Raw genomic sequence first — 24425 nt, 5'->3', positions numbered from 1 at the left:
TGACGCTGTTGGAGCCCAGGATCAGGCGTGGAGCAGGCTGGGGCCTACTGGATTTTGGCTGGTGTAGGCAGCAGGAGACTTGCCATCTCCACAGCAGGGGAACAGCTGGCAGTGCTGAACCCCACTAACACGTGAACGAATAAGTTTGGCTCTGTGGAGACGAGACTTCTGAACACCAACTGACGCTGTTGGAGCCCAGGATTAGGCGAGGAGCAGGCTGGGGCCTGTTGCTTTTGGCAGGTGAAGGCAGCAGGAGACTTGCCATCTCCACAGCAGGGGAACAGCTGGCAGTGCTGAAACCCACTAACACTTGAACGAATATGTTTGGCTCTGTGGAGACGACACTTCTGAACACCAACTGACGCTGTTGGAGCCCAGGATTAGGCGAGGAGCAGGCTGGGGCCTGTTGCGTTTGGCAGGTGAAGGCAGCAGGAGACTTGCCATCTCCACAGCAGGGGAACAGCTGGCAGTGCTGAAACCCACTAACACTTGAACGAATGTGTTTGGCTCTGTGGAGACGACACTTCTGAACACCAACTGACGCTGTTGGAGCCCAGGATCAGGCGTGGAGCAGGCTGGGGCCTACTGGATTTTGGCTGGTGTAGGCAGCAGGAGACTTGCCATCTCCACAGCAGGGGAACAGCTGGCAGTGCTGAACCCCACTAACACTTGAACGAATGTGTTTGGCTCTGTGGAGACGACACTTCTGAACACCAACTGACGCTGTTGGAGCCCAGGATCAGGCGTGGAGCAGGCTGGGGCCTACTGGATTTTGGCTGGTGTAGGCAGCAGGAGACTTGCCATCTCCACAGCAGGGGAACAGCTGGCAGTGCTGAACCCCACTAACACTTGAACGAATGTGTTTGGCTCTGTGGAGACGACACTTCTGAACACCAACTGACGCTGTTGGAGCCCAGGATCAGGCGTGGAGCAGGCTGGGGCCTACTGGATTTTGGCTGGTGTAGGCAGCAGGAGACTTGCCATCTCCACCGCAGGGGAACAGCTGGCAGTGCTGAACCCCACTAACACTTGAACGAATGTGTTTGGCTCTGTGGAGACGACACTTCTGAACACCAACTGACGCTGTTGGAGCCCAGGATTACGCATGCCGCATGCAGAGGCCAATGGGCAGCGGTTTTTATGGAGGTTGTTGACTACTACTGATTCTAACCATGCTCCACTGTCTCTACTATTTACCCTGGCCTCCAACCCTGCCAGCTACATCTCTGAAGTGGCGTCAGCACAATCTACACTTGTTCCTGTGTTACTGCTGCTCAGTCCCATCAGTTGATCCCCTGATGTTTGTCCGGCAAGTTCAACAGCTCTGTCCTCATTCCCACTTCTGGTTATGGGAATGTGGACAGAGCAGGAGACCTTGCCGGACACACATCAGGGGATAAACTGATGGGACTGAGCCACAGGAACACAGGAACAAGTGTAGATTGTGCTGACGCCACTTCAGAGATGTAGATGGCGGGGTTGGAGGCCAGGGGAAATAGTAGAGACAGTGGAGCCAGAGACCTAAGTTGGGCACGGTTAAAAATCAGTAGTGGTTTGAATGTTGATGGAGCTGGTGACTTTGCCATCCACACAGCAGGGGATCAGCTGGCGTTACTGAACCCCAGTAACACAGGAGCTAGTGTGTTACTCTGTGCAGACGACACATCTGAGCGACAACTGGCTGTGTTGAAGCACAGGGATTATAGTTCAGGTGGTAGAAAAATGAACACACCAGCAGACCTGGATACAGTTGCCAACCACTAATTTAGTCTGTAAGAGGAATGGCAAAGTCTTTGGAGATCCAGGCCTTGTTCATTTTCAGAAAAGTCAGCCGGTCAACATTATCGGAAGATAGTCGCGTGCGACGGTCTGTTAGTACACCACCTGCGGCACTAAAGACGCGTTCCGATAATACACTGGCAGCAGGGCAAGCCAGCACCTCCAATGCATACTGGCTAAGCTCTGGCCATGTATCCAGCTTAGAGACCCAAAACTTGAAGGGGGAAGAGCCATCTGGGAGTACAGCGACAGGGCAAGACATGTAGTCTGACACCATCTGACGGAAGCGTTGCCTCCTGCTGACTCGAGGCGTCGCTGATGGTGTAGAAAATTGTGGTGGACACACAAAACTTTGCCACATTTGGGCCATAGTGGTCTTGCCTTGTGCTGCGGCGCTGCCTCTGCTCCCTTTTTGTGCAGAGTTTCCTCCACTGCCTAGACGCACAGAGCTGCTTTGTAAAGCACTAGCAACAATGCTGTCGGGTGGAATGGAAAACATTATGGACTGCACCAGTGACTCTTCGTACTCCGGCAGTTTACGCTCCCAGTTCAACATTGGTATGAGCCTTTGTACACTGTCCCGGTAGCGAGGATCTAGGAGGGTGTACACCCAATAATCAGCCGAGACGAGAATGTGGGCGATGCGGCGGTCGTTTCTCAGGCACTGCAGCATGAAATCAACCATGTGCTGCAGACTCCCAACTGCCAAAGAACCGCTGTCCCGTTTGTGGCGTGACCTCGGCCTGCTCTGCATCACCCCACCCTCGCTGTACATACTGAGTAGAGGTTTGTGTACCTCCCTCCTCTGGAGAGATGTCTTCCTCCTCCATCGACTTCTCCTCATCCTCCTCACAAAGTGTCCCCTGCCTAGGCCTTTGTGAGGAAACACGTAGCGCAGACTGTCCAGAAGCAGATGGCATTTGGGACTCCTCATCCTCCACCTCTTCCGAAACCTCATCCCTTAGTGCTTGCAGTGTTTGTTGAAGCAGGCAGATAAGGGGGACAGTCATGCTGACTAGTGCATCATCTGCACTCGCCATCCGCGTGGATTCATCGAAGGCACGCAAAACGAGGCAGATGTCCTTCATAGAGGCCCACTCAATGGTGCTGAAGTGTGAACGGCGCACAGTGCGACTTGTTTGCGCCTGATGCAGCTGGTACTCCATGACTGCTGCCTGCTGCTCACACAACTGCTCCAACATATGTAACGTTGAATTCCACCGGGTGGGTAGGTCACATATGATGCGATGTTCCGGAAGGCCAAATCGTCGCTGCAGAGCAGCGAGGCGCGATCTTGCCGTGCTGGAACGCCACAAGTGAGCGCACTCTATGCGGACCTTGTGCAACAGTGCATCAAGATCCGGATAGTCCCTCAGAAAGCTCTGCACGACCAAGTTAAGCACATGTGCCAGACATGGGATGTGTGTGAGGTTGCCTAGGCCAAGAGCTGCCACCAGATTTCGGCCATTGTCACACACTACCAAGCCCGGCTGGAGATTCGCTGGCCCAAACCACACATCGCTCTCCTGCTTGATAGCATTCCAGAGCTCCTGCGCTGTGTGGCTTCGATTCCCCAAAGAAATTAATTTGAGTACAGCCTGTTGACGTTTGGCCACGGCTGTGCTCATATCGGTCGTAACAGGCTCCTGCTCTGCTGTTTCTGAGGAACTTGAGTAGGAGGAGGAGTCTATGTGTACAGACTGCAGTCCTGCAATCCGTGGCATTGGAAGAACACGTACAGCGCCACTCTCCAGATCTGTACCCGGCTCCACAACATTGACCCAGTGGGCAGTGAGGGAAAGGTATCGTCCCTGCCCATGGTTACTGGTCCACGCATCGGTGGTCAGGTGGACCTTGCTACTAACGGCGTTTAGTAGCGCATGTTTTATTTTGCCCTCAACATGTTTCTGCAGGGCAGGGACGGCTCGCCTGCTGAAATAAAAGCGGCTGGGCACGTTGTATTGGGGGACTGCCAATGCCATTAAGTCCCGGAAGGTGTCAGTGTCCAGCAGCCTGAATGACAGCATTTCAACTGCCAGAAGTTTGGCAATGCCAGCATTCAGAGACTGTGCTCGGGGATGGTTTGCAGAGTAAGGGCGCCTTTTATCCCATGCCTGTGCTACCGATGGCTGTGATGGATGGGAACGTGCTGCTATGGGTGGAATCTGACAGGGTCTCCGGACAACAGTGGCAGAGGTTCTTCCTTGGCGATCCTGTGAGGAAGCCGAACCAGCAGTGTGTGAGCTGGAGGAAGAGGCCCCAACACGAACTGAAGAGGTGGTAGGTGGTGCTGTACGTTGGCCTACGTCTTCAGGGTGTCTCTGCAACTCCAACTCGTGCTTGGTGCGCACATGTTTCCACATATTTGTGGTATTGAGGTTGCTGACATTTCTCCCTCTTTTGACTATCTGATGACACAGCTTGCATTTGACAAAGCAAATGTCATCTGCAACTGTGTCAAAAAAAGGACCACGCACTGCAAGTCTTGGGAGTGCCCATTTTGCCTTTGGAATGAGGAATGCTCCTAACGGGTGCCGAAGTGGAGGGTACAGGCAACCAAGTCTTCCCCCTCCCTCTGCCTCCTGTTTTGGCCGGTAGGGGAATCTCTTCCTCCGAGCTGCTCCCACCACCTTCCTGTTCCTCACGCCATGATGGGTCAAGGACCTCATCATCTTCCCTCCCCTCTTCAAACAGCTGCTTCTCCGGGGTTGTCTCGCCAGCACCGTACGCACAAGAAAGTGGCAACTGAGTCTCGTCATCATCTGATGCGTACTGAGGTGTGCTGACCATAGGCACTGGCCCACTCGCCTCTTCAGATTCAGAGGGACAAAGAAGTTGCGCATCACTGCATACTCCCTCTTCTTCACATTCAGGAATGCTGCTTGGCTGGCCCCCTCTTTCCAAGCCAACAGATTCCGAGAACAGAAGTAGAGACTGTGATGGCTCCTGTCCATGTCTCTCTGACTGCCTGGGCACTTTGGCAGGTGGTGAAGAGACAGATGGTTGCTCTTCGGTGCTCTGGTCCTGAGATGATGCGGAAGTAATTGAAGTCAATGCGTTAGCTGCCATCCATCCGACAACGGCTTCAATTTGTTCCTCCCGCAGCAGTGGGGTACTTTGAGGTCCTACAAAGCTGCGCATAAAGGACTGTTGCCTGCTAAAACTGGGGGATGCTGATCCACTGGTGCCCGAAGCAGGCCCAGAATCCCCATGTCCTCTACCTGCAGAATCCCCACGTCCTCTCCCTGCAGAATCCCCATGTCCTCTCCCTGCTGAAACTCCACGCCCACGCCCACGCGCCTTACTCCCTGCCTTCTTCATCTTGCCAGACTGCTTAAGATAGGCAGAAAAGTACAAAGGGGGGCCTTAGTGTGCTTATTCCTGAACAGCTGGTTACAGGTACAAGAAACACTAATTTTATGAAGTGTGTGTGTGTGTGTGGACTACACTTTAATAGGAGCTGATGTGGCCTACACAAGTTCCAAATGTAGTGTTTGGTGAACTTTTTTTGTGGTTTCTTTGTTGGAAACAAACTCAAAGTATGTGAACAAAGAATTGAAACTGATAGTATCACCAACTTTTTGGAGCTATTACAATGCAGGCAGGTAACCTACAATGCAAAAGATGAGGCTCCAAAAAAATTGGGTAATACTAGTCTGGCTGCGCCGGCAGGGCACAAGCCAGAAAAAAAGGCTCCTCTATCTACTCCTATATAGTGTTTGCAACCAACCAATGTTGATGGATACGGATGGATGCACACTAATAGGAGAAGAAAAAATGAGCAGCACTCAAAGACAAATATGTGTGAGGCAGTGACACACGTTGAGCGTCCTACAACCAGACGTAGCTGCAGGACACTCTACTTAGCGTGAGCTGCACTCACACACAGTCAGAGACCTCTCAGACAGCCGTGAACAGTGCAGCTAAGTGGGCACTGGCACTGACAGGCTGCAGAAAGGCTCCGCTGTGTACTCCTATATAGTGTTTGCAACCACCGTAGATGGAGACGGATGGATGCACACTAATAGAAGAAAAAATGAGCTGCACTCAAATACAAATATGTGTGAGGCACTGACGCACGCTGAGCGTCCTACAACCAGACGTAGCTGCAGGACACACTACTCAGCGTGAGCTGCACTCACACACAGTCAGAGACCTCTCAGACAGCCGTGAACAGTGCAGCAAAGTGGACACTAGCACTGAAAGGCTGCAGAAAGGCTCCGCTGTCTACTACTAGTGTTTGCAACCAACGTATATGGATACGGATGGAAGCACACTAGATTGAAATTATGTAAAAAATGCAGCTCAAAAATTAAAAGATGTATGAGGCAGCAGTGATCACACTGGGTGGCCTACAGCCTGACGTGGCTGCAGGACCCACTCCACAGCGTGAGCTGCACTCACACAGCCCTTGCAGACAGCTGTGAACACTGCTGCTAGGGCAAAGAAGGCTACAGTGGTGGTTTATGTAGCCTGGGTAAAGCACTAGATGTTTGGTGGAATCGCTATTTCTAACTGTCCCTCACAGTCTTCTACAGCAGCCTGTCCCTAACTGAATTCACAGCAGAGTGAACCAGAAATGGGGGCTGCGGTGGCTTTTATAGTGCATCATGACATCATTTCGGCAGCCAATCACAGCCATGCCAATAGTTAACATGCCTACATGCCTAACAGGATGTACCACACTTCGGAGGATTCCCATTGGCTTAATCAAAGCAAGCAGGCTCATAGCATGATGGGAACTTCCGATTCCGGTATCCGATATGACAAAAGTATCGGAAGTCAGTATCGGAATTCCGATACCGCTAATATCGGCCGATACCCGATACTTGCGGTATCGGAATGCTCAACACTATTTATAACTAACTGCCAGGACTCAGTAGGGTGAACGTATTACTAATTGAAGTCTTAAAGGGTTAGTCCCAGAATAGCAAGTTATTTCCCATTCACTACTGAGACCCTCAGTAATCCCATGAACAAGGGTCTGGAGCTGAGAAAGCAGAGCTGTGAAGGGTCTGGAGTTGAGAGGAGGTGCACACGGTCGACTTCTGCTCCATTTATTTTCTATAGGACAGCTGGAGAAAGCTGAGTACAGCACTCTGCTCTATCCTGCAGTCCAATAGACAATTTATCGAGTAGAGGTTGAGTATGTGCACCTCTACTTTATTCTAGGTAGGCCTAGTGTCATGATCCAAGTTGGATCTGACAGTTTAAATGTACAAAATGAATTTTTTTTCCTTTGGCTGTGTGCCAAAGTGTGATGTGATTGCCCCCGGTGGCCATTAGATTTATTACACATGGTGTCGTTCATTATAAATTGCCCCGGTGGTGGTGAGTGGTAGTGCACTTTAGTTTCTTTGGTTTAGTGCACGTAATTATAAATCAGGTGTGAGGCTCTATAAAAGAGAGCCAGGTGTGTTCAATCACTGTTGGTGATATTGTGTGTTCGTCATTTGGGAAGCAAGCCTGGGTGAGGAAGGAGCTGAACATGAGTCCTGCGCAGCCCAGCCAGAGGGGACGAGTGGCAGCTATGTGGTCTGCAAGAAGGGCTGGCATGGCATAGTGGAGTCACAGTTTATGGTGTCAGCAGGAGGTGCTTGCATGGCTTGGTGGAGTGGTGACTTTGGAGAGAGTTGCACTCAGCATGCGGGACTTGGTTGCTGAGAGATGGACTCAAGCATGCTTGACATTTTGGGCAGGAGCTGAACTCATCTTTGGAACTCTGTTACTAGACTTCTGCAATTTTTGGTGGACTCTGCTCCAAGGCTGCACTATGGCGAAGGATCCAGTTATGGTGATGGATCCCGGTGGAGGAGAAGATGCACACAGGTGGTGGGCTCCGTTGCTAGGAGCGTACGCAACAGAGCAAAGCTAAGTGGTGATCCCCCTGTATTGTCGTTTTCCCTCATGTGTGTTTAGTGCAGTGGTGGGATTAGTTTCCGCACCGACCAATTCCCTAGTGAGGGTTTAGGTTCAGGGAGAGCTAGGGTTTTTAGGTTCCTGTCCGTCACCTGGTGTGGAACCGACATAGGGAACGTTAGGAGTGCAGGGACTCTGGCTCAGGGGAGTTCAGGAGGTCTCCACTTCCCTATTCCCTATTGCAGGGCCCACCATTGTTAATGTTACCCGGTTCCCCCTTATTATTTAAATTCACCTTACTGGAGGCGGGGTTTCCAAACTACTTTATATATACGTGTAATATTTAAATTCGCCAGTTGGAGGTGGCGTATCCAGCTGCACATGTTATTATTTAAATTCGCCCCACTGGAGGCGGTGTATCCAGGGTCACGTGTGTCATATGGGTTCGCCTTGCGGTACTCGCTGCGTCCAGACACACGTGACCGTGACACCTAGTTCTTGGAATTTCTACAGATCTTAGTAGTCATACCCCCATTGATGACTATGTTAGCCCCCCATTCTGTTGATAGGGAATAACTTCAAAAGGAACCTGAAGACCTACCTCTTCCGACAAGCCTACAACCTGCAGTAACCACCGATCCACCGAACCGCTGCACGACCAGCTCTGCCCTCACCCATCCCTTGCAGATTGTGAGCCCTCGCGGGCAGGGTCCTCGCTCCTCCTGTACCAGTCATGACTTATTGATTAAGATTACTGTACTTGTATTTATTATGTACACTCCTCCTCACATGTAAAAAGCCATGGGATAAATGGCGCTGCTATAATAATAATAATAACTTCAATTTGGGGAATAACCAGTTACTATGAAATGAACTGGAATAAGATGTGCCTATTTTAATAAAAAGGCAGTCTTCTTTATAAATTTAGCGGCATATCTTGCATTGTGTGCACTAGGAAATTCAGTCCAATACTAGAGATGAGCGAATTTGTTTGGATTTTGTCCCCGAATCTGATTCTGACATATTCCGGCTATATTCGAACAATATTCGTGCCGAATGTTTGTCTTATGATCAGCTCCGAACATGTTCAGTCATTTCTACTCCCATTGACTCTAATGACGTTCGGCTGTGTTCGACAAATATTGCAAAAACAATATTCGATTCCGATCGTATTCAGAACCGAATCCGAACAAATTCGCTCATCTCTATCCATTACGGCTTTCCCCATTTTCTTCAATAAATTACAGGAAATTTGTCAGGCCATGGGAGGACACTTCCCTTCCTAATAAGCTTCATCCCCTTTAAAAATCAATTGAGTCAGCCTGAGCATTTTACGGTACATCCCATGTACTTGAAGCCATCAACTTTATGATACATTGTTATCTAATTAGATTGTGATTGCAATATCGCTAAACAGCTGAACTGTAAAGTGCATTTTATGCTCATGACTTTGCCTCACGCTGCTCTCATCCTTCATTTCTGAAGATCTTTCCCTTTGCAATTTTTCTAGCAGCTTAATTTCATAAAATCCGGCAAGCATGTCAGAAGATTATATCCGAGAGCGTGTAGGAAAGCTCAGCATCAGATTCAACGTTATATGGTGTTTTCTTCTAGGAAATGTCATTATCATCATTGTTAGGTCATTGCTTATGAAAACCCGTTTACAAACATTTCATAGAAATGCCGCTACCATAGACAATGATTCCAGTAATTGCGTAAAGAGTAAGTAGAAATCATTGTGGTCACAATATCTTTTTTTTTTCAGTTCTTGATGAGTTTTTAATTGTTTTCTTCCTCAATTAGGATGAAGCAGACTCTAAAAGTGTTAATAAGGTTAAGATGCTTTTCGTTGACTTAGAAAAGGATTAGTCTAAAAATGACTTTTTCCAGCTTTCTCTGAGTTCTTCACTCAACTTTTAGGGTCCTTATTATGGTCACAACAGTCAAACCTTCATCAGTTCTACTATAGGAAATTTCGATTTTCAGACAGTTCTAATATTGAAGCCTAAAAAATAGTGAATCTATAAAAACACAAATTAAATTCGCTACGAATTTCTAAAAGAAAAAAATTGGGGTTCCACTGTCCAAATCTTTTCTAATTTGATTTGCTCAAGTCAAGAAAACTCCTGACCAGTTTTGCATGAAAACTACTGACCATACCTTACACCACGTCATGGCATGCATTGCTATGCGGCTTCAAGACATTGTGATAGGTCTATTCGGAAAAGGGAAGACTGAAGAGAAGAAGCCCAGAGGCAAATTGAGGGTGCCAATGGAGGAAAAAGGAGAAAACAGTGGAGATGTGAGGTGACCATAATATTTTTTTCTATGTTCTAGCAATAAGGAGACTTTCGATTTGAATCGAATATATTCAAGTTCAAATTTTGACAGATTTTCTTATTTCTGTTGACAGTAAAACGTGACTGTATCATGGTAGCTCGAATTTTGAGCCTATATCATAACTCAGTGAGACTTTCAGTGATCAACTCCAAGATGTTGGAGATTCTAATTTTAAGAGTTTTTTAATTCCCAACAGTGCCACCCAAGGAGAATTGAGGTATTACACAGAACCAACCTAAATCAAAGGGCTGTCTGGTAGAAGAATGTGTCAGGTTCTCGTGAAGAAGAGACATTCTTTCTAGTGAGTTTCTGCTTTGCATCAATCAGAATTCTTCTGGAGGTGAGTCCTTTATCCTAAAAATTCACAAAAAGATTTAAGAAAATAAAATTTCTATTATATATATATATATATACAGTATATATATATATATCTTATCCATTTGCACTCAAGCATAGTTAAAATGGTTGTCCACTACTAGGAAAACCCCTTCTCAATCTGAATGTTTGCCCCGTGAAAATAAAAACACATATACTCACCGACTGTGTTGGCGCTTTTCCAGCGGGGTTGGCACTCACACTCCCGGGGCTCATGAGAGCTTGTTGTGTCACGTGAGTATTGCCCCAATCAGTGCCGGCAGCACTGTTCCGGCCTTCGGATGTATAAGCAATCAAGAGGAAGTGAGCGGCCATCTGCAGCTTTCCCTTCCTCTTTAATCCTTATAAGTCCAAAGGCGATAATAGTGCTGCCATCATTGATTGGGGCAATGCTCACGTGACATAACAACCTCACGTGAGCTCCGGGAACATGAGTGCTGACACCACTGGAACGGCGCCACCATGGGTGGTGAGTAGTGTTGAGCATTCCGATACCGCAAGTATCGGGTATCGGCCGATATTAGCGGTATCGGAATTCCGATACTGACTTCCGATACTTTTGTCATATTGGATACCGGAATCGGAATCGGAAGTTCCCATCATGCTATGAGCCTGCTTGCTTTGATTAAGCCAATGGGAATCCTCCGAAGTGTGGGCACATCCTGTTAGGCATGTAGGCATGTTAACTATTGGCATGGCTGTGATTGGCTGCCGAAATGATGTCATGATGCACTATAAAAGCCACCGCAGCCGCCATTTCTGGTTCACTCTGCTGTGAATTCAGTTAGGGACAGGCTGCTGTAGAAGACTGTGAGGGACAGTTAGAAATAGCGATTCCACCAAACATCTAGTGCTTTACCCAGGCTACATAAACCACCACTGTAGCCTTCTTTGCCCTAGCAGCAGTGTTCACAGCTGTCTGCAAGGGCTGTGTGAGTGCAGCTCATGCTGTGGAGTGGGTCCTGCAGCCACGTCAGGTTGTACGCTGCCCAGCGTGCCTCACTGCTGCCTCATACATCTTTTAATTTTTGAGCTGCATTTTTTACATAATTTCAATCTAGTGTGCTTCCATCTGTATCCATATACGTTGGTTGCAAACACTAGTAGTAGACAGCGGAGCCTTTCTGCAGCCTTTCAGTGCTAGTGTCCACTTTGCTGCACTGTTCACGGCTGTCTGAGAGGTCTCTGACTGTGTGTGAGTGCAGCTCACGCTGAGTAGTGTGTCCTGCAGCTACATCTGGTTGTAGGACGCTCAGCGTGTCACTGCCTCACACATTTTTCTTTTATTGCAGCTCATTTTTTCTTCTATTAGTGTGCATCCATACGTCTCCATCTACGGTGGTTGCAAACACTATATAGGAGTACACAGCGGAGCCTTTCTGCAGCCTGTCAGTGCCAGTGCCCACTTAGCTGCACTGTTCACGGCTGTCTGAGAGGTCTCTGACTGTGTGTGAGTGCAGCTCACGCTGAGTAGAGTGTCCTGCAGCTACGTCTGGTTGTAGGACGCTCAACGTGCGTCACTGCCTCACACATATTTGTCTCTGAGTGCAGCTCATTTTTTCTTCTCCTATTAGTGTGCATCCATCCGTATCCATCAACATTGGTTGGTTGCAAACACTATATAGGAGTAGATAGAGGAGCCTTTTTTTCTGGCTTGTGCCCTGCCGGCGCAGCCAGATTAGTATTACCCAATTTTTTTGGAGCCTCATCTTTTGCATTGTAGGTTACCTGCCTGCATTGTAATAGCTCCAAAAAGTTGGTGATACTATCAGTTTCAATTCTTTGTTCACATACTTTGAGTTTGTTTCCAACAAAGAAACCACAAAAAAAGTTCACCAAACACTACATTTGGAACTTGTGTAGGCCACATCAGCTCCTATTAAAGTGTAGTCCACACACACACACACACTTCATAAAATTAGTGTTTCTTGTACCTGTAACCAGCTGTTCAGGAATAAGCACACTAAGGCCCCCCTTTGTACTTTTCTGCCTATCTTAAGCAGTCTGGCAAGATGAAGAAGGCAGGGAGTAAGGCGCGTGGGCGTGGGCGTGGAGTTTCAGCAGGGAGAGGACGTGGGGATTCTGCAGGGAGAGGATGTGGGGATTCTGCAGGTAGAGGACGTGGGGATTCTGGGCCTGCTGCGGGCACCAGTGGATCAGCATCCCCCAGTTTTAGCAGGCAACAGTCCTTTATGCGCAGCTTTGTAGGACCTCAACGTACCCCACTGCTGCGGGAGGAACAAATTGAAGCCGTTGTTGGATGGATGGCAGCTAACGCATCGACTTCAATTACTTCCACAGCCTCTCAGGACCAGAGCACCGAAGAGCAACCATCTGTCTCTTCACCACCTGCCAAAGTGCCCAGGCAGTCAGAGAGACATGGACAGGAGCCATCACAGTCTCTACTTCTGTTCTCGGAATCTGTTGGCTTGGAAAGAGGGGGCCAGCCAAGCAGCATTCCTGAATGTGAAGAAGAGGGAGTATGCAGTGATGCGCAACTTCTTTGTCCCTCTGAATCTGAAGAGGCGAGTGGGCCAGTGCCTATGGTCAGCACACCTCAGTACGCATCAGATGATGACGAGACTCAGTTGCCACTTTCTGGTGCGTACGGTGCTGGCGAGACAACCCCGGAGAAGCAGCTGTTTGAAGAGGGGAGGGAAGATGATGAGGTCCTTGACCCATCATGGCGTGAGGAACAGGAAGGTGGTGGGAGCAGCTCGGAGGAAGAGATTCCCCTACCGGCCAAAACAGGAGGCAGAGGGAGGGGGAAGACTTGGTTGCCTGTACCCTCCACTTCGGCACCCGTTAGGAGCATTCCTCATTCCAAAGGCAAAATGGGCACTCCCAAGACTTGCAGTGCGTGGTCCTTTTTTTGACACAGTTGCAGATGACATTTGCTTTGTCAAATGCAAGCTGTGTCATCAGATAGTCAAAAGAGGGAGAAATGTCAGCAACCTCAATACCACAAATATGTGGAAACATGTGCGCACCAAGCACGAGTTGGAGTTGCAGAGACACCCTGAAGACGTAGGCCAACGTACAGCACCACCTACCACCTCTTCAGTTCGTGTTGGGGCCTCTTCCTCCAGCTCAGACACTGCTGGTTCGGCTTCCTCACAGGATCGCCAAGGAAGAACCTCTGCCACTGTTGTCCGGAGACCCTGTCAGATTCCACCCATAGCAGCACGTTCCCATCCATCACAGCCATCGGTAGCACAGGCATGGGATAAAAGGCGCCCTTATTCGGCAAACCATCCCCGAGCACAGTCTCTGAATGCTGGCATTGCCAAACTTCTGGCAGTTGAAATGCTGTCATTCAGGCTGCTGGACACTGACACCTTCCGGGACTTAATGGCATTGGCAGTCCCCCAATACAACGTGCCCAGCCACTTTTTTTTCAGCAGGCGAGCCGTCCCTGCCCTGCAGAAACATGTTGAGGGCAAAATAAAACATGCGCTACTAAACGCCGTTAGTAGCAAGGTCCACCTGACCACCGATGCGTGGACCAGTAACCATGGACAGGGACGATACCTTTCCCTCACTGCCCACTGGGTCAATGTTGTCGAGCCGGGTACAGATCTGGAGAGTGGCGCTGTACGTGTTCTTCCAACGCCACGGATTGCAGGACTCCAGTCTGTACACATAGACTCCTCCTCCTACTCAAGTTCCTCAGAAACAGCAGAGCAGGAGCCTGTTACGACCGATATGAGCACAGCCGTGGCCAAACGTCAACAGGCTGTACTCAAATTAATTTCTTTGGGGAATCGAAGCCACACAGCGCAGGAGCTCTGGAATGCTATCAAGCAGGAGAGCGATGTGTGGTTTGGGCCAGCGAATCTCCAGCCAGGCTTGGTAGTGTGTGACAATGGCCGAAATCTGGTGGCAGCTCTTGGCCTAGGCAACCTCACACACATCCCATGTCTGGCACATGTGCTTAACTTGGTTGTGCAGAGCTTTCTGAGGGACTATCCGGATCTTGATGCACTGTTGCACAAGGTCCGCATAGAGTGCGCTCACTTGCGGCGTTCCAGCACGGCAAGATCGCGCCTCGCTGCTCTGCAGCGACGATTTGGCCTTCCGGAACATCGCATCATATGTGACCTACCCACCCGGTGGAATTCAATGTTACATATGTTGGAGCGGTTGTGTGAGCAGCAGGCAGCAGTCATGGAGTAATAGCTGCAGCAGGCGCAAACAAGTCGCACTGTGCGCCGTTCACACTTCAGCACCATTGAGTGGGCCTCTATGAAGGACATCTGCCTCATTTTGCGTGCCTTCGATGAATCCTCGCGGATGGCGAGTGCATATGATGCACTAGTCAGCATGACTGTCCCCCTTATCTGCCTGCTTCAACAAACACTAAGGGATGAGATTTCGGAAGAGGTGGAGGATGAGGGGTCCCAAATGCCATCTGCTTCTGGACAGTCTGCGCTATGTGTTTCCTCACAAAGGCCTAGGCAGGGGACACTTTGTGAGGAGGATGAGGAGGAGTCGATGGAGGAGGAAGACATCTCTCCAGAGGAGGGAGGTACACAAACCTCTACTCAGTATGTACAGCGAGGGTGGGGTGATGCAGAGCAGGCCGAGGTCACGCCTCAAACAGGGGACAGCGGTTCTTCGGCAGTTGGGAGTCTGCAGCACATGGTTGATTTCATGCTGCAGTGCCTGAGAAACGACCGCCGCATCGCCCACATTCTCGTCTCGGCTGATTATTGTGTGTACACCCTCCTAGATCCTCGCTACCGGGACAGCGTACAAAGGCTCATACCAACGTTGAACCGGGAGCGTAAACTGCGGGAGTACGAAGAGTCACTGGTGCAGTCCATAATGTTTTCCATTCCACCCGACAGCATTGTTGCTAGTGCTTTACAAAGCAGCTCTGTGCGTCGAGGCAGTGGAGGAAACTCTGCACAAAGAGGGAGCAGAGGCAGCGCCGCAGCACAAGGCAAGACCACTATGGCCCAAATGTGGCAAAGTTTTGTGTGTCCACCACATTTGTCTACACCATCAGCGACGCCTCGAGTCAGCAGGAGGCAACGCTTCCGTCAGATGGTGTCAGACTACATGTCTTGCCCTGTCCCTGTACTCCCAGATGGCTCTTCCCCCTTCATGTTTTGGGTCTCTAAGCTGGATACATGGCCAGAGCTTAGCCAATATGCATTGGAGGTGCTGGCTTGCCCTGCTGCCAGTGTATTATCGGAACGTGTCTTTAGTGCCGCAGGTGGTGTACTAACAGACCGTCGCACGCGACTATCTTCCGATAATGTTGACCGGCTGACTTTTCTGAAAATGAACAAGGCCTGGATCTCCAAAGACTTTGCCATTCCTCTTACAGACTAAATTAGTGGTTGGCAACTGTATCCAGGTCTGCTGGTGTGTTCATTTTTCTACCACCTGAACTATAATCCCTGTGCTTCAACACAGCCAGTTGTCGCTCAGATGTGTCGTCTGCACAGAGAAACACACTAGCTCCTGTGTTAGTGGGGTTCAGTAACGCCAGCTGATCCCCTGCTGTGTGGACGGCAAAGTCACCAGCTCCATCAACATTCAAACCACTACTGATTTTTAACCGTGCCCAACTTAGGTCTCTGGCTCCACTGTCTCTACTATTTCCCCTGGCCTCCAACCCCGCCATCTACATCTCTGAAGTGGCGTCAGCACAATCTACACTTGTTCCTGTGTTCCTGTGGCTCAGTCCCATCAGTTTATCCCCTGATGTGTGTCCGGCAAGGTCTCCTGCTCTGTCCACATTCCCATAACCAGTAGTGGGAATGAGGACAGAGCTGGCGAACTTGCCGGACAAACATCAGGTGAACAACTGACGGGACTGAGCACCAGTAACACAGGAACAAGTGTAGATTGTGCTGATGCCACTTCAGAGATGTAGATGGCGGGGTTGGAGGCCAGGGTAAATAGTAGAGACAGTGGAGCCAGAGGCCTAAGTGGAGCATGGTTAGAATCAGTAGTAGTCAACAACCTCCATAAAAACCGCTGCCCATTGGCCTCTGCATGCGGCATGCGTAATCCTGGACTCCAACAGTGTCAGTTGGTGTTCAGAAGTGTCGTCTCCACAGAGCCAAACACATTCGTTCAAGTGTTAGTGGGGTTCAGCACTGCCAGCTGTTCCCCTGCTGTGGAGATGGCAAGTCTCCTGCTGCCTTCACCTGCCAAAATCCAGTAGGCCCCAGCCTGCTCCTCGCCTAATCCTGGGCTCCAACAGCGTCAGTTGGTGTTCAGAAGTGTCATCTCCACAGAGCCAAACACATTCGTTCAAGTGTTAGTGGGGTTCAGCACTGCCAGCTGTTCCCCTGCTGTGGAGATGGCAAGTCTCCTGCTGCCTTCACCTGCCAAAAGCAACAGGCCCCAGCCTGCTCCTCGCCTAATCCTGGGCTCCAACAGCGTCAGTTGGTGTTCAGAAGTGTCATCTCCACAGAGCCAAACACATTCGTTCAAGTGTTAGTGGGGTTCAGCACTGCCAGCTGTTCCCCTGCTGTGGAGATGGCAAGTCTCCTGCTGCCTTCACCTGCCAAAATCCAGTAGGCCCCAGCCTGCTCCTCGCCTAATCCTGGGCTCCAACAGCGTCAGTTGCTGTTCAGAAGTGTCGTCTCCACAGAGCCAAACACATTCGTTCAAGTGTTAGTGGGGTTCAGCACTGACAGCTGTTCCCCTGCTGTGGAGATGGCAGTCTCTCCAGCTGTCTCCGCATTCCAAAGACAGTAGGCCTCTGCCTACACCCTCCTATTTCCTGGGCTTCAACACAGCCAGTTGTAGCTCGGAAGTGCCGTTAACACGGAAAGAGACACTTGCTCCCGTGTCTCAGTGGGGTTCAGTAACGTCAGCTGATCCCCTGCTGTGTGGATGGCAGTCTCTCCTGCTGTCTCCGCATTCCAAAGACAGTAGGCCTCTGCCTACACCCTCCTATTTCCTGGGCTTCAACACAGCCAGTTGTAGCTCGGAAGTGCAGTCCACACAGAAAGAGACACTTGCTCCCGTGTCTCAGTGGGGTTCAGTAACGTCAGCTGATCCCCTGCTGTGTGGATGGCAGTCTCTCCTGCTGTCTCCACATTCCAAATACAGTAGGCCTCTGCCTACACCCTCCTATTTCCTGGGCTTCAACACAGCCAGTTGTAGCTCGGAAGTGCCGTCCACACGGAAAGAGACACTTGCTCCCGTGTCTCAGTGGGGTTCAGTAACGTCAGCTGATCCCCTGCTGTGTGGATGGCAGTCTCTCCTGCTGTCACCACATTCCAAATACAGTAGGCCTCTGCTTACACCCTCCTATTTCCTGGGCTTCAACACAGCCAGTTGTAGCTCGGAAGTGCCGTCCACACGGAAAGAGACACTTGCTCCCGTGTCTCAGTGGGGTTCAGTAACGTCAGCTGATCCCCTGCTATGTGGATGGCAGTCTCTCCTGCTGTCACCACATTCCAAATACAGTAGGCCTCTGCCTACACCCTCCTATTTCCTGGGCTTCAACACAGCCAGTTGTAGCTCGGAAGTGCCGTCCACACGGAAAGAGACACTTGCTCCCGTGTCTCAGTGGGGTTCAGTAACGTCAGCTGATCCCCTGCTGTGTGGATGGCAGTCTCTCCTGCTGTCACCACATTCCAAATACAGTAGGCCTCTGCCTACACCCTCCTATTTCCTGGGCTTCAACACAGCCAGTTGTAGCTCGGAAGTGCCGTCCACACGGAAAGAGACACTTGCTCCCGTGTCTCAGTGGGGTTCAGTAACGTCAGCTGATCCCCTGCTGTGTGGATGGCAGTCTCTCCTGCTATCTCCACATTCCAAATACAGTAGGCCTCTGCCTACACCCTCCTATTTCCTGGGCTTCAACACAGCCAGTTGTAGCTCGGAAGTGCCGTCCACACGGAAAGAGGCACTTGCTCCCGTGTCTCAGTGGGGTTCAGTAACGCCAGCTGATCCCCTGCTGTGTGGATGGCAGTCTCTCCTGCTGTCACCACATTCCAAATACAGTAGGCCTCTGCCTACACCCTCCTATTTCCTGGGCTTCAACACAGCCAGTTGTAGCTCGGAAGTGCCGTCCACACGGAAAGAGACACTTGCTCCCGTGTCTCAGTGGGGTTCAGTAACGTCAGCTGATCCCCTGCTGTGTGGATGGCAGTCTCTCCTGCTATCTCAACATTCCAAATACAGTAGGCCTCTGCCTATACCCTCCTATTTCCTGGGCTTCAACACAGCCAGTTGTAGCTCGGAAGTGCCGTCCACACGGAAAGAGGCACTTGCTCCCGTGTCTCAGTGGGGTTCAGTAACGTCAGCTGATCCCCTGCTGTGTGGATGGCAGTCTCTCCTGCTGTCACCACATTCCAAATACAGTAGGCCTCTGCCTACACCCTCCTATTTCCTGGGCTTCAACACAGCCAGTTGTAGCTCGGAAGTGCCGTCCACACGGAAAGAGACACTTGCTCCCGTGTCTCAGTGGGGTTCAGTAACGTCAGCTGATCCCCTGCTGTGTGGATGGCAGTCTCTCCTGCTGTCACCACATTCCAAATACAGTAGGCCTCTGCCTACACCCTCCTATTTCCTGGGCTTCAACACAGCCAGTTGCAGCTCGGAAGTGCCGTCCACACGGAAAGAGACACTTGCTCCCGTGTCTCAGTGGGGTTCAGTAACGTCAGCTGATCCCCTGCTGTGTGGATGGCAGTCTCTCCTGCTGTCTCCGCATTCCAAATACAGTAGGCCTCTGCCTACACCCTCCTATTTCCTGGGCTTCAACACAGCCAGTTGTAGCTCGGAAGTGCCGTCCACACGGAAAGAGACACTTGCTCCCGTGTCTCAGTGGGGTTCAGTAACGTCAGCTGATCCCCTGCTGTGTGGATGGCAAAGTCTCCTGCTGCCTACACAGTCGTACTACTACTGATTTTTAACCGCGCTTCAATTAGGCCTGTGGCTCCACTGTCTCTCGTATTTCCCCTGTCCTCCAACCCTGCCAGTTACAGCTCCGAAGAGGCGTCTGCACAATCCACACTTGTTCCTTCGTTACAGGTGTTCAGTCCGGTCAGTTAATCCCCTGATGTGTGTCCGGCAATGTCGCCTGCTCTGTCCACATTCCCATAACTAGTTATGGGAATGTGGACAGAGCAGGCGACATTGCCGGACACACATCAGGGGATTAACTGACCGGACTGATCACCTGTAACACAGGAACAAGTGTGGATTGTGCAGACACCACTTCGGAGCTGTAATTGGCGGGGTTGGAGGACAGGGGAAATACGAAAATCAGTGAAGCCACAGGCCTAAGTGGAGCTTGGTTAAAATTAGTACAAGTCTACAACCGATCTTAAAATTTCTTCAATGCAGCCTCAGCCTGCTCCGTGCTTGTCCCTGGGCTTCAACACAGCCAGTTGTTGCTCGGAAGTGCCGTCTTCACAGAGTAAAACACTAGCTCCTGTGTTTGTGGGGTTCAGTAACGTCAGCTGTTCCCCTGCTGTTTTGATGGCAATCTGTCCTGCTGCCTCCCAATTGACAGCACATCAGGCCTCAGCCTGCTAAGTGCTTGTCCCTGGGCTCCAACATCGCCAGTTGCTGCTCATAACTGACTTTGGCACGGGTACTCCCTCCTGCCCAGCTTGGTTCCAGCCCTGCCTGCTGTTTCCGGGAAGTGTCAATGTCAGTTTGCCACCCCAAGTTGCCATGTCGTGTTGCGGTTGGGTTAGCCGAGGCTAGGGTGCCAGCAGTTTAGGTGCTTCCTATGTGGACTGCGGGTTCTGGTAAGAAAGGCTTGTTCCGTAGTGCCAGTAGGACAAGCACCCCCTGTAGGACTGTGTGATTCGGTAACTGCGGCCAGCTTGCGGCATGCCAACTTTGCTTTTCAGGGGTAACTTCAGCTGCCCCTCCGGGTTCCAGCACCGTCAGCTGGTTCTCGTCAGAGCCTTTGGCCTAGGTGCCTCCATCTCGGTATCCGAGTTCCAGCAATGTCTGCTGGTCCTTGGTAGTGCTTTGTAGCACAGGTACCTCCTGCTTAGTAACCGGGTTCCAGCACCGTCAGCTGGTCCTCGGTTGTGCCATTGGCTCTTATTCCTTCTGCTGCCCCTCCGGGTGCCAGCACTGTCAGCTGGTCCTCGCTATTTCCATTTGCTCTTGCAGCTTATGCTACCCCTCCGGGTTCCTGCACCGTCAGCTGGTTCTCGTCAGAGCCTTTGGCCTAGGTGCCTCCATCTCGGTATCCGAGTTCCGGCAACATCTGCTGGTCCTTGGTAGTGCTTTGTAGCACAGGTACCTCCTGCTTAGTAACCGGGTTCCAGCACCGTCAGCTGGTCCTCGGTTGTGCCATTGGCTCTTATTCCTTCTGCTGCCCCTCCGGGTGCCAGCACTGTCAGCTGGTCCTCGCTATTTCCATTTGCTCTTGCAGCTTATGCTACCCCTCCGGGTTCCAGCACCGTCAGCTGGTTCTCGTTAGAGCCTTTGGCCTAGGTGCCTCCATCTCAGTATCCGAGTTCCGGCAACGTCTGCTGGTCCTTGGTAGTGCTTTGTAGCACAGGTACCTCCTGCTTAGTAACCGGGTTCCAGCACCATCAGCTGGTCCTCGGTTGTGCCATTGGCTCTTATTCCTTCTGCTGCCCCTCCGGGTGCCAGCACTGTCAGCTGGTCCTCGCTATTTCCATTTGCTCTTGCAGCTTATGCTACCCCTCCGGGTTCCAGCACCGTCAGCTGGTTCTCGTCAGAGCCTTTGGCCTAGGTGCCTCCATCTCGGTATCCGAGTTCCGGCAACGTCTACTGGTCCTTGGTAGTGCTTTGTAGCACAGGTACCTCCTGCTTAGTAACCGGGTTCCAGCACCGTTAGCTGGTCCTCGGTAGTGCCATTGGCTCTTGTTTAGAGTTGAGCGATACCGTCCGATACTTCAAAGTATCGGATCGGAATGGATCGGCCGATCTTAAAAAAAAGTATCGGTATCGCCGATTCCGATACCGGAAGTCCCATTCAAGTCTATGGGACTTCCGGTATCGGAATAAGAAAAATCCTGTTTTTCCCTTGTACAGCCTCTCTGGGGTCTGTACGGGCCTTTCGGGGGGCTGTGCCGGCCTGCCAGGGGGTCTGTGCAGGCTCCGGTGGTCTGTGCCGGCCTGCCGGGGGGCTGTGCAGGCTCCGGTGGGCTGTGCCGGCCTGCCGGGGGGCTGTGCCGGCCTGCCGGGGGGCTGTGCAGGCTCCGGGGGGCTGTGCCGGCCTGCCGGGGGGCTGTGCCGGCCTGCCGGGGGGCTGTGCAGGCTTCGGGGGTCTGTGCAGGCATCGTCCGATGGGACTACAAGTCCCATCGGGCGATGCCTGCTACCATGACAGTGATTGACACATTAGCCAATGATGGGACAGTAGTAGTCCCATCATCCGGCTAATGTGTTGAATGTAAAAAAAAAAAAAAAAAAAAATTACATGCTACATACATGCTACATACATACAACATTCATACTACATACTACATACATGCTACATTCATACTACATATATACTACATGCAACATACATACTACATATATACTACATGCATGCAACATGCATACTACATATATACTACATGCAACATACATACTACATATATACTACATGCAACATACATACTACATATATACTACATGCATGCAACATGCATACTACATATATACTACATGCTACATACATACTACATATATACTACATACATACTGCATGCTACATACATACTACATGCTACATACATACCACATACATACTACATACATACTACATGCTACATATATACTGCATATATACTACATGCTACATACATACTACATATATGCTACATACATACTACATACATACTACATGCTACATACATACTACATATATACTACATACATACTACATACATACTACATGCATGCAACATACATACCACATACATACTACATACATACTACATGCTACATACATACTACATATATACTACATGCATGCTACATACATACTGCATGCTACATGCATGCTACATACATACTACATACATACTACATGCTACATACATACCACATATATACTACATACATACTACATACAATACATTCATACAATACATACATAGACATACAGTACATATAACATAGAGTAACATACTTACCAATACTTGTCACATTGTTCCCCGAAGCCATTGTCTTTTACAGAATAAATATTAACATAACAAACCACAAAAATACTCACCCACGATCCGAAGCAGTCCACGAGTGTGTCCCACGACGATCTTGGGTAGAGAACTGCAGCATCAGCTGTTGCTGCCGTTCTCTACGGGCTGCAGGAATCCAATGACGGAAGGTAGGTATCCTTCCGCACTGTATTCCTCCGCCACTTAAAAAAAAAAAGTCCCTAGTCTCACTTTATGCCATTGCAGCAATGGCATAAAGTGAGACTAGGGACTTTTTTTTTTTTAAGTGGCGGAGGAATACAGTGCGGAAGGATACCTACCTTCCGTCATTGGATTCCTGCAGCCCGTAGAGAACGGCAGCAACAGCTGATGCTGCAGTTCTCTACCCAAGATCGTCGTGGGACACACTCGTGGACTGCTTCGGATCGTGGGTGAGTATTTTTGTGGTTTGTTATGTTAATATTTATTCCGTAAAAGACAATGGCTTCGGGGAACAATGTGACAAGTATTGTCAGTACTGTACATGTCAGTACTGTACTGTGTCAGTACTGTATAGTACTGTGTGGGAATTTCCCACACAGCAATGGCATAAAGTGAGACTAGGGACTTTTTTTTTTAAGTGGCAGAGGAATACAGTGCGGAAGGATACCTACCTTCCGTCATTGGATTCCTGCAGCCCGTAGAGAACGGCAGCAACAGCTGATGCTGCAGTTCTCTACCCAAGATCGTCATGGGACACACTCGTGGACTGCTTCGGATCGTGGGTGAGTATTTTTGTGGTTTGTTATGTTAATATTTATTCCGTAAAAGACAATGGCTTCGGGGAACAATGTGACAAGTATTGGTAAGTATGTTACTCTATGTTATATGTACTGTATGTCTATGTATGTATTGTATGAATGTATTGTATGTAGTATGTATGTAGTATATATGTGGTATGTATGTAGCATGTAGTATGTATGTAGTATGTATGTAGCATGCATGTAGCATGCAGTATGTATGTAGCATGCATGTAGTATATATGTAGTATGTATGTAGCATGTAGTATGTATGTAGTATGTATGTGGTATGTATGTAGCATGTAGTATGTATGTAGCATGCATGTAGTATGTATGTAGTATGTATGTAGTATATATGTAGTATGTATGTAGCATGTAGTATGTATGTAGCATGCATGTAGTATGTATGTGGTATGTATGTAGCATGTAGTATGTATGTAGCATGCATGTAGTATGTATGTAGTATGTATGTAGTATATATGTAGTATGTATGTAGCATGTAGTATGTATGTAGCATGCATGTAGTATATATGTAGTATGTATGTATGTAGTATGTATGTAGTATATATGTAGCATGTAGTATGTATGTAGCATGCATGTAGTATATATGTGTTATGTATGTAGTATGTATGTAGTATGTATGTAGTATGTATGTAGTATGTATGTGGTATGTATGTGGTATGTATGTAGTATGTATGTAGTATGTATGTAGTATGTATGTGGTATGTATGTAGTATGTATGTAGCATGTAGTATGTATGTAGCATGCATGTAGTATGTATGTAGTATTTTTTTTTTTTTTTTTTTTTTTTTTTAAACATTTAACACATTAGCCGGATGATGGGACTACTACTGTCCCATCATTGGCTAATGTGTCAATCACTGTCATGGTAGCAGGCATCGCCAGATGGGACTTGTAGTCCCATCGGACGATGCTTGCACAGACCCCCGGACATCAGCACAGCCCCCCGGCAGGCCGGCACAGCCCCCCGGCAGGCCGGTACAGACCCCCACAGGGTGCACAGACCACCGGCAGGCCGGCACAGCCCCCCGGCAGGCCGGTTCAGACCCCCACAGGGTGCACAGACCACCGGCAGGCCGGCACAGCCCCCCGGCAGGCCGGTACAGACCCCGGGCAGTCCACACAGCCCCCCGGCAGGCCGGCAGAGACACCCGGAAGG

This window comes from Dendrobates tinctorius, unplaced genomic scaffold (assembly GCF_039654945.1).
Source record: "Dendrobates tinctorius isolate UK_male_01 unplaced genomic scaffold, ASM3965494v1 ptg000027l, whole genome shotgun sequence".
In the NCBI taxonomy this organism is placed as follows: domain Eukaryota; kingdom Metazoa; phylum Chordata; class Amphibia; order Anura; family Dendrobatidae; genus Dendrobates; species Dendrobates tinctorius.
The sequence above is the reverse complement of the archived record's forward strand: the minus strand, read 5'-3'. Positions refer to the sequence as shown.